Below are 9,469 nucleotides of genomic sequence, written 5' to 3'. Positions count from 1 at the left end.
CCCCATCCTCCCTTCCTCCCCGGGCGGTCCGCACCCGCGCGTACAGAGGGGCCGGGGCCTCCCTGGAGCAGCGGCCTCGGCCTCCTCCCCGCGCGGCAGCTGGTGCCTCCCCGGCCCGAAGGGGCTCACGCGCACGACACAGCCACAAGATGTCCGCTCTGACGGAACTACTGCCAGCTGCCACGCTCCGCCCCTCCCCCCGGCCTCCTCACCGCCCGGATCCGTCCGCCAACGCCGCGCCGCGCGCAGCGCCTCCCCGGCGGAAGGGGGACGGTTTGCTTCCCACGTCCCGGCCGGGCGGAGTCTCGGCCACCCCCTCCCCCGGTATCCGCGGTCCCTTCTCCTTCTCGGAACAGCACCTTTGACAAAACACTTCCGAGGTTGGACTGGAAGGGCGGGGGACGGAGGCGGGCGGTGGATGAGGAGGGGGAGGGTGAGCCAGCGGCGGAAACCCTTAGGCCCAGAGAAGCATCGAGAACCGGAAGGAGACCGTGGGAAGAAGGTAATGGAAGGGCGGCAGCTGCGCGGTAGAGAGCCCCACGCCCCTCCCCATAGCGTCCCCCCAAGTTCCTCACTTGGTGTCGAGGCGGATCTCGCGAGAACCTCGTGGCCGGCTAACCGGAGCTGGAGCTCTGCAGTGACTTTAAGTCCCAAGTTTTGTGCGCTCTTCCTGGCCGGGGCCCGCCCACCGAGCCGCAGACTCTCGCGAGACGCCCGGGGACGCCGGCTCGCATCGGGCGTGCCGCCGCGGTGGAAGCGCCGCCCCTGGGTGCCGATGCGGGAGGGAGGGGGCGGAAATGGAATTCCTCCCACTGGTCCGGGCGCGCGCCGCCGCCGCCGCCGCCGCCGCCGCCGTCACTCACGCCCCCGGTCGGGAGTGCGCCGGGAGTGGCCGAAGGTCAATGACGGGATGCCGCCAGCCGAGGCTGAGCCGGGCAGTGAGGGCTCCGGCGGGACTGGGCGCCCGGGGAGGGGCGTCTCCACGTAGGAAGAGGTCTAAAGTGGACCCGGGCCGGCCGCGGATGGCGGCCCCACGTGCTCGTTTGACCCGGGCCGACCGGAAAGGCGAGGCCGGCCGCCGGTCCTTAGGGTAACCCGGGACGAAGCCCGGCGGCGAGTCGTTTGGAGGCGCGCGGGGCGGGCTGCGTGTGTCGGCGCTCCCGTCAGCGTCCGGACAGGTCAGGTGCGGAGCGCGGCGCTCGTCCCTTGCTCTCGGCGCTGCGTCCCGGTTCCTGCGCCAGAAAGGCCGGAACCGTCACCGAGGCGGCTCGGGGTCGGGAAGGACCCGGCACCGGCCGGGGGAGGGGGGGGGCCCAGCGGGATCGCTTGAATCTTCCGGGTCGGGCCGAAGGTGGCGAGATGCCTGCCTTTCAAAAGGCCAAAGGGTGGTGAGACCTTGACGTTGAAACAGGAATCTGGCGTCACTTAGCGAAGCGGAAGTCTTCCCAGGTTTACATGGAAAATAAACCTTTTTAAAAAATCAGATACAAATGGCCTTGCCCTGGCTTAGTCCGTCAGTGTCCGTCACCAGGCGCTAGCGAAACCTTGCTGTGCAGCCGGTGCTCACTGAAATCACCTGAAGATCTGCTCCTCGTGGGGGTTTTGAATGTAGTAAGCCAGGTTAGGCTGATCGTTTTCTTTCGTAACCAGAACCATTAGCAAACGAGTGCTCACCTCATGGTCTACTGGACGCCTCTGCCGCCTTTCTTCTCCCTGAACAATCCATTGTTCTATCTCTTTGCTACCTTATTACAGGAAAAGCCCAGGATTAGGCATTAGGGTGGAGAGAAAGCCAGATTTAAGTTCTTGCTTAACGCTTCCCATTTGTGTTATTGGCCTGGTTATTCATCTCCTCTGATTGTTTCTTCACTAAACTAGGTGTAATAATAGTTGTCTTTTCTCACAGTTATGTGGTTTAAATGTCATAATGTGAAAGGATAGTGTAGACCACAGTGCTGTATAAAAAAAAGTTATCAGGCAGCCACTCAGACGTTAACTGTCTGTGTGAAATAAATTTACAGTAGTAATAGGCTTAGGAAGTTTTTATGGAAGTGAACCATGTACCAGGTTTTATGCTTATTAGTTCCCTCTGGCAAAGGAACTGAGGCACAGATTGTTACTGTCCCAAGGTGACACAGCTGGTCAGTGGTAAGAGTAGAATTTGAAATCATGAAATTCAGAGTATTTATTGAATGGTGTTTCATAGAATAACGTTTCATATTTCTCTCTTAAATGCTGTCTGAATCTAATTTATTTAACTTATTTTTCTCTCATCTCTTTTGTTCTTTCAGAAACTAGACACAGTGATAATGTTCTCACAGATCTAAAGAGGACTCATAATATCCAGGAAGATCCACAAAGAACAACTTCAAAGAAACCAAACTTGGATTCTCCTAATATAAACAAGCCTAGGTATAAAAAAACAAATGGGACATTACTGTTATGCATTAATAGACAAATTTGAGATTAAAAGTTTTAAATGTTTTTGTACTACAAACCACGTGGGCAGTGTGCTAAAGCCATAGACCCTTCTCAGGGTGTTTTATTCATATATACTGAAATGTATTATATTCCAGATGAAGACATTGGAAATTTATCAAAATTAAGTATGTGCCTCCTTAACAAAGTAAGATCTAGCATTTTCTCTAAAGACCATATTTTTGGTTTTTATGTATGTAATGAGTTTATGTAATAAGTTTGCACAATGGGTTTCCACAACTGTACACAAATGATTTTTGCCCATTTGTTGACTTTTTCTTTGAGTACCTATGAAGGTATACTATTGAGAATGAACAGAATAATTCATTTCTCAAGCATTATAGATAAGTTGGTTTTATTGTATCACATTTATCATGTCTTTGTAAATATTTGTTGAAGAAGTACAAAATGAAAATAAGGACAAAAGAAATTTAAATGTTACATAAATTTTCAACTTTTTTAAAAAGTAAAGCACGCTGCTAAGAACATTATCTCAGATGAAAATCATTATCTCAGGTGAAAATATTCAAGTTTATACACCTAGGAAGTAGTGGAGGCAGGATTTAAACTAGTCAGACCTCAAAGCTCACACTCTTCAGCTACTAAGGCATTTGATTATTTTGAGCCCTTTTTTTTTATTTTTTTTATTTTTTGGGGGGTCCAGTCGTGGGGCCTGACCTCTGGGTTTGGGCGCTGTCCCTCAGCTCTTAAGCTCAAGGCTAGCGCTCTACCACTTGAGCCACAGCGCCACTTCCAGCTTTTTTCTTTATGCTTCTGTGGTGCTGAGGAATCGAACCCAGGGCCTCATGCATGCAATGGCAAGCGCTCTACCACTGAGCCACCTTTCCAGCCCTTTGAGCCCTTTATTAGACAATATTATTTTCCCATTACTGCAACACATTTTTTGCTACTTAATAACATGTATGTTATATTAATATTTCAAATAAAACTCTTAATGGCTAAGTGATTTTCCAAAAGCCTTTCTCTATTCTTTCCAGTTTTACCTTTAACTACAAGAGCTAAAATATAGTTTTGTTTTAGAGAAATGAATACAACATGACATATATGGTGATGCATGCAAATGCTCCCAGCTACTAGACAGAATAGGATTGCTTGAGCCCTAGAGTTCAGTATCCAGAGACATTGGATAACATGTTGAGAATTGGCCTCTTAAAATTAAACCTGAAAGATGAGAAATTAATTTATAACACAAACTATAAAATATGGAGGTGTAGATTATCCATGTTTATGGAGGCCAGTAATGGTGTAATCCCAAGCCCAATTTTGACACTGATGAAGGGGTGAGTTCATTGATCACTTAGGCTTTATGTTTACTTGGTTGTATTTGCATTAGTGGACTTACATTTCTCTTCACATTTTGCTAAGGCTAAAAAACATAGCCTGGGAGCTTTTGATGAGGCAGGCAAGAATTAGCTTCAATATTTTAATACTTTTTATATCTAGTGTTATATGAGTAAGAAGATTACCTTGAAATTGGCAAGTAACTAATCTGAAAAGAAGATATACCAGGGTCCTAACATTACATATATTGTTTAGTAAGACCACATTGTTGTTATGAAGCTTGAACCAGAAAAGCCAGTAGAGTATAATTCAGTCAAGGGCCTGAGAAGTACAAGACAGGAATGGAGACAAATCTCTTGAGTCACAGTTTAAATCCAAAGATCAGAAATATTAAGTGTTGTTATCCATCTGAGGTCAGGAAAAGATGGATGCCCTAGTTCAAATCAAAGCAAATGTACCATCCAGTGTTATTTGCCTTTATCAGACCCTCAATAAACTGGATAATGCTGTCTTGTTGAAGGCAATTTTTATTCTCAGTCCACCTCTTTGACTATTTTCAAAGCAAGAAAGATAACAGGGTGGTAATTTTAATTCTTTATATTGTTAAAAATCTAACCCCCCATATTAGAGGACTTTCACTTGAAATTTTAAAGAATGAGTTTATATTTACCCTAAGCCACAATCAAATATATTCTCTAGTCATATGTATGAATATTTATATTGGATAAAAGTTTTTAGAGGTTAATTTTTAGTAATGTTTTAAGCTTAAAATATGGATGGAAATACTTCCAAATTTAAGACAGTAGAATGCACTTAAAAATGGCATTTATACTGTATTTTACTGTATCTATCACTGAGCCACCTTCCCAGCCCCTACTATACCTCTTATCATCAGTAATTCAGGACTAAGAGTTAAAATATTTACTGATAAGCCAGATTACTTCATATCTTGGTTATAATTATTTTTAGAGACACATTAAGACAATTCATTTACCTTAAACTAACATTATGTGTGTTGGTCCTAGATTGAACTTGGGGCCTGGGTGCTATCCCTGAGTTGCTTTGCTCAAGGCTAGTACTCTTCCACTTGAGCCATAGCTCTGCTTCTGGCTTTTTGTGGTCAATTGGAGTCATGGAGTTCAAAGGCTGGCTTTGAACTGAAATTCTCACAACTCAGTCTCCTGAGTAGCTGGGAGTACAGGCATTAGCCACTAATGCCCAACTAAAATTAACTCTTTTTTTTTTTTTGGTTCCAGTCGTGGGGCCTGAACTCTGGGCCTGGGCGCTGTCCCTCAGCTCTTCAGCTCAAGGCTAGCGCCTACCACTTGAGCCACAGCGCCACTTCTGGCTTTTTTCTTTTTGCTTATGTGGTGCTGAGGAATTGAACCCTGGGCCTCATGTATGCAAGGCAAGCGCTCTACCACTGAGCCACCTTCCCAGCCCTAAAATTAACTCTTAAAGTTCAAAATTCAATGGCATCTAGCACATTTCATCACCACCCCCCAAAATCCCATGTTCATAAGCACTCATTCCCCAATCCCTAATACCTAGCAGTAAGATATGGATTTGTTTTTCAGTTTTTTTCACTTACAATGTTTTCACCAGTCAAAATAGAGGTAATTTTGTGTCACTATTTTGTTCTTAATTATACTATTCTATGTTATTCATCTATATTGTATCTACTCATCAGCTGATGGGCATTTGGGTTGTTCTTATTTTTGGATATTATAACTCTTAGCACTCAACATTCATGTGAAAATATTCATGTGGAAAAATGTGCTAATTTGTATCCCAAATATTTATGCATGGTCCACTATATCCTGAAACTATTAATTTCAGTTAAAAATTATGTTCTTATTATAGCTCTCTATCTCCTTTCCTTCTTCTCCCTCCCTCCTTCCTTGTCAGATTCTACCAGACTGGACTTGAACTTGAAATCCTCCTCTTCAATCTCCCAAAGTACTGGCATTAAAGGCATATCCCATCACATCTGACCAAAAGTAGTTTTCCTAAAGAATATTATTTTACAAAAATGATATTTTGAACTGATTTAAGCATATAAATTGGCAACTGTCAAGCATGTACCAGGCCCTAAGTTCAAACTTCAGTGCTGCCCACTACAAAATTTGTTTTTTTATGCAAATCATATGAACTAATGTGTTTGATTTAGGCTCCCAAATTACTTATTCCAAGTGAATATGTAAATATACATTTTAAGTATCTTGACTACAGTATTTACAATTCAGTTTAACTAATAAGGATTAGGATATCATTCAGTGGTAGAGCACTTCCCTACCATAAATAAGACCCTCAATTCCATTCCCAGCATAATAAAAACAAAACTTGATAAAACTGAATTGGTACAGATTGAGTAAAATTGAAAATGGCATATACTGGATTACAACTTGAGTGTCCTTAGCAAATTATAAAATTCTACCCAAATTTACAGACACAGGAAAACAGAAAAACACTAATAAGTATATATACATTATATTTATTTATAAGTACATTTTAACTAATCATTGTATTCAAGCTTCATAACAACAATGTGGTCTTACTAAACAATATATGTAACGTTAGGACCCTGGTATATCTTCTTTTCAGATGGTAGGCAGATTGTGAATTTTGTGGCCTCCAAGGTGCTGTGAGCTAAACAATTCCATTGTTTCTTCTTCTCTGAAAACCCCTTAATGAGTACACTGTAGAATACAGAATTCAAGTTAACACCATAATAGTATTTTAATTTCAAATACTAATAATTTGTATTTCCTAGCTTAAAATCTGGTCATCATAATATTGTTCATATGTTTGGAAGGTATTTTGCCTTTTATTAATACAGTGAAAAATTCATTTATAATCCTGGGAGTGCTTTTGATGTAGGGTGAAGTAGAATAAAAAGACTGTCATTTGTACTGTCATGCAGTGATGATTAGGACCAAATAGGCCACATGGGGGAATCTTTCAGGTCTAGCCCAAAGAATATTAATGTAATAGGTATCTGTTGATAGGTCACTCCTAGTTTTCTAAATATTTAAAATATTTGAAATATGTACTACTCACTGTGTCAGGTTCTGAAGATACATAGATGAAAGACCTAGACAGCTTTCTTTGTTTTGTTTCTTTGGTGTTTGATTTTGGGGACTGGTTATAGCTATGTAGCCTTAACTGGCCTAAACTCATTATGCAGCTCAGGCTGGCCTCAAAATTGTTATTGTCCTGCCTCAGTCAACTCAAGTGCTAGGATTACAGGCATGTACCACCATCCCCAGATTAACAAAGCCTTTTCAGTGGGAAGAGCAATATGTCCTAGTATACCACAGAGTGCTTTCAAGGACATAAGTTTGTGCTCAGAGCAGTATTAACATATCTAATTCGGTTGGAATTAGTCAGGGTAAGTTTCTCTGAAGAAAAGAGTTGTGTTAAGTAAGAGGAGAAAAGTAAGGCAATGCTGAAAATGCAAGGAAGGCTTCTAGGCTGAGGGAACAACAGAAGTGGAGAAGATGACCTGGTAAATCAGAGAACTACAAGTACTTGGGATGTGAGTGCGCACGCATGAGAGAAAACAAGATTGAAAAAGAATCGGGGCAGAGCTGAAAGACATGATTATTCTGTGCCCCTTTTACGCTTTAGGGATTGAAATAAGGCAGTTGGATTTTTAGCATAAAGCTTGAACAGATTATATTCACAAGTGATGTGAAGGATGTATGCAAAGTATATTGCAGAGACTAGAAGTAAGAGGTAAGATGCTTCATATACTTACTTCAGATAAGTAAAATATACAAAGTATTAAAATGTGTGTATGAGCTTTGTGATTTTTATTTTTGGCAAGCTTTCCTCTTGAAACAAATACCAGACTAAATGCCTCACTTAAAGTTTTTTCAAATTTCACGACTGTACTAGTTGTTTATGTCCCAGTATGACTTAATTCTCTAATAAAAACATTGGATGACCATTTTCATTCATTAGCTATTATCATTTCATTCCACATGTCCAGAAGACATGTCCATATCTATTTCTGTTCATATTTGTCTAAGACAGTATTGCCAATAAAAGCATAAGCCTAAATACAATGGATATTGAAATCATGTAGTACTTCATTATAAGTGGAAGTCAAGGTGGTTGGGAGTATGCTTACATGACTGGTAATTACAAAATGAAACTCTTAACAGCTAGTTCAAAGAATCTAGTTAGAGAAACATTAAGAGAAATTGTCAAATTATTGAAGTGAAATTTAATTTGAATCTTGTAGCTCGAGTCAAGAAATGCTAGGCAAGTAGGACTTAAAAGTTAATAAACCTGATTCTAGAATGAAAGTAAAAAGAAAAAGCCCTTAAAGCACTTAGTTGGATCTTAAGGTTTATTCTATTCTGGAACTCAGAACATATTTTTTTTAATCAGAAAGTAGTGATATCTGGTTTTTTTTTTTCTACAGAGGTTTGCTGTAAATCCACCCCCTCTATTATGTTCCTATGAGAAAACGAACCACAGAGTTCCCAATTGATTGAGAAGGATGCATCTACCCTCTGGGTCTCAGAATAAGGCTGCCTACCTTTCTACGTTGTTAGCAATAGGAGTAACTTACAGCAAGTACTCAAGCACACGGGGAGGAGGCTGAGGAGAAAAAGTCAGGTTGATTGATTAGGTAAAAGTTTTAGGAAGCTGGAGATTGGTAGCTAAGGAACTATATACAGTTAACCTTGAATTATCACTAAGCTTGGACTCTAGAATTTCTTTTGAGTTTTTAGTCCTAGATTGTTTCACTTCCCATTCCTGTACACTGCCATCTTGTTTCCTACCATGAGCCAACAAGCTTTTCCTTTCTCTCTCTCATCTTTACTTTCTCTTTTCCTTCCTTCCCTTTTCTCCCACCCCCAATTCCTTCTTTTGTTCCTTTTCCTTTCCTTTCTCATCCCTACTCGCTTTGTAGGAAAGAACATTTTTGTAAGATTATTCTTTATGCTTTTGTTCTTAAAACAAGTATGTACTTTTGTTAGGTTTGTTTTTGGGGGTTTATTTGTCGTAAGAGGACTTTCAACATGTACATAATTATAAGCAAGCATCTGCCAGTATGAAGGACAGTAAAACTAAGGAAAGAAAGAGTTAAAACACTCATTTGATTTGGATTTTCTTTTTACTACTTTCTATAAGCCACTACAACACCTGATAGGTTAGGTCCAACTGAAAAAGTCACAACATTCATATACAGTTGTGCCATATAATATATGTCCATTAATGGTAGGCCACATAAAGAGCCGGGTTTATAGCTCGGTAGAGTGCTGACTAGCATGAGTGAGGCACTGGGTTTGATCCTCAGCACAGAAAAATGTACAGCATATAACACATAGTATATGATACTTGAAATAAGTGACATACTGGTTAATGTGTTTACTGTACTATGCTGTTTATTTAGAGTGTACTTATAAACTTTTTGTGCCAGGTGCTGGTGCCCCATGCTTATAATCTTAGCTACTAAGGAGGCTGAGATCTAAGGATCCTGGGCAAGAAAGTCTGTGAGACTTATCTCCAATTTCTGCCTAATATTTAAAGGGACCTAGTTGTAAGGGGGGCAGGGAGGGGACATCATTTCCCCTTCACTTAGGCTGAAGGAGACTTGGTCATCCTTCCCAGGTTTTCCTACCAAATAAATAAAGCCTGATAGCCTACTGAGATTGTCCTTTCTGCAGTTTTT

At 41.4% G+C, this 9,469-nt stretch overlaps 1 protein-coding gene across 5 annotated transcripts in view; it reads right to left on the bottom strand.

The window, feature by feature from the left end:
• Ube2d3 (ubiquitin-conjugating enzyme E2D 3) overlaps positions 1 to 685 on the bottom strand; it is a 30,464-nt gene extending 29,779 nt beyond the window's left edge. The window contains exon 1 of one of the 5 annotated variants that reach the window (XM_013023783.1): positions 576 to 685. The gene's annotated coding sequence lies outside the window, so the exon portion shown is untranslated. Of the gene's footprint in view, positions 1 to 34; positions 176 to 212; positions 339 to 359; positions 452 to 575 lie in introns of those variants that run through there. The other 4 variants (XM_013023785.1, XM_013023784.1, XM_013023782.1 and 1 more) reach the window with 4 other exon arrangements.
• Between the last annotated feature and the right edge of the window lie 8,784 nt (positions 686 to 9,469).

This window comes from Dipodomys ordii, unplaced genomic scaffold (assembly GCF_000151885.1).
Source record: "Dipodomys ordii isolate 6190 unplaced genomic scaffold, Dord_2.0 Scaffold70, whole genome shotgun sequence".
Lineage (NCBI taxonomy): Eukaryota > Metazoa > Chordata > Mammalia > Rodentia > Heteromyidae > Dipodomys > Dipodomys ordii.
Note: the sequence above shows the minus strand (reverse complement) of the source record. Positions and strands in the feature narration are given on the sequence as shown.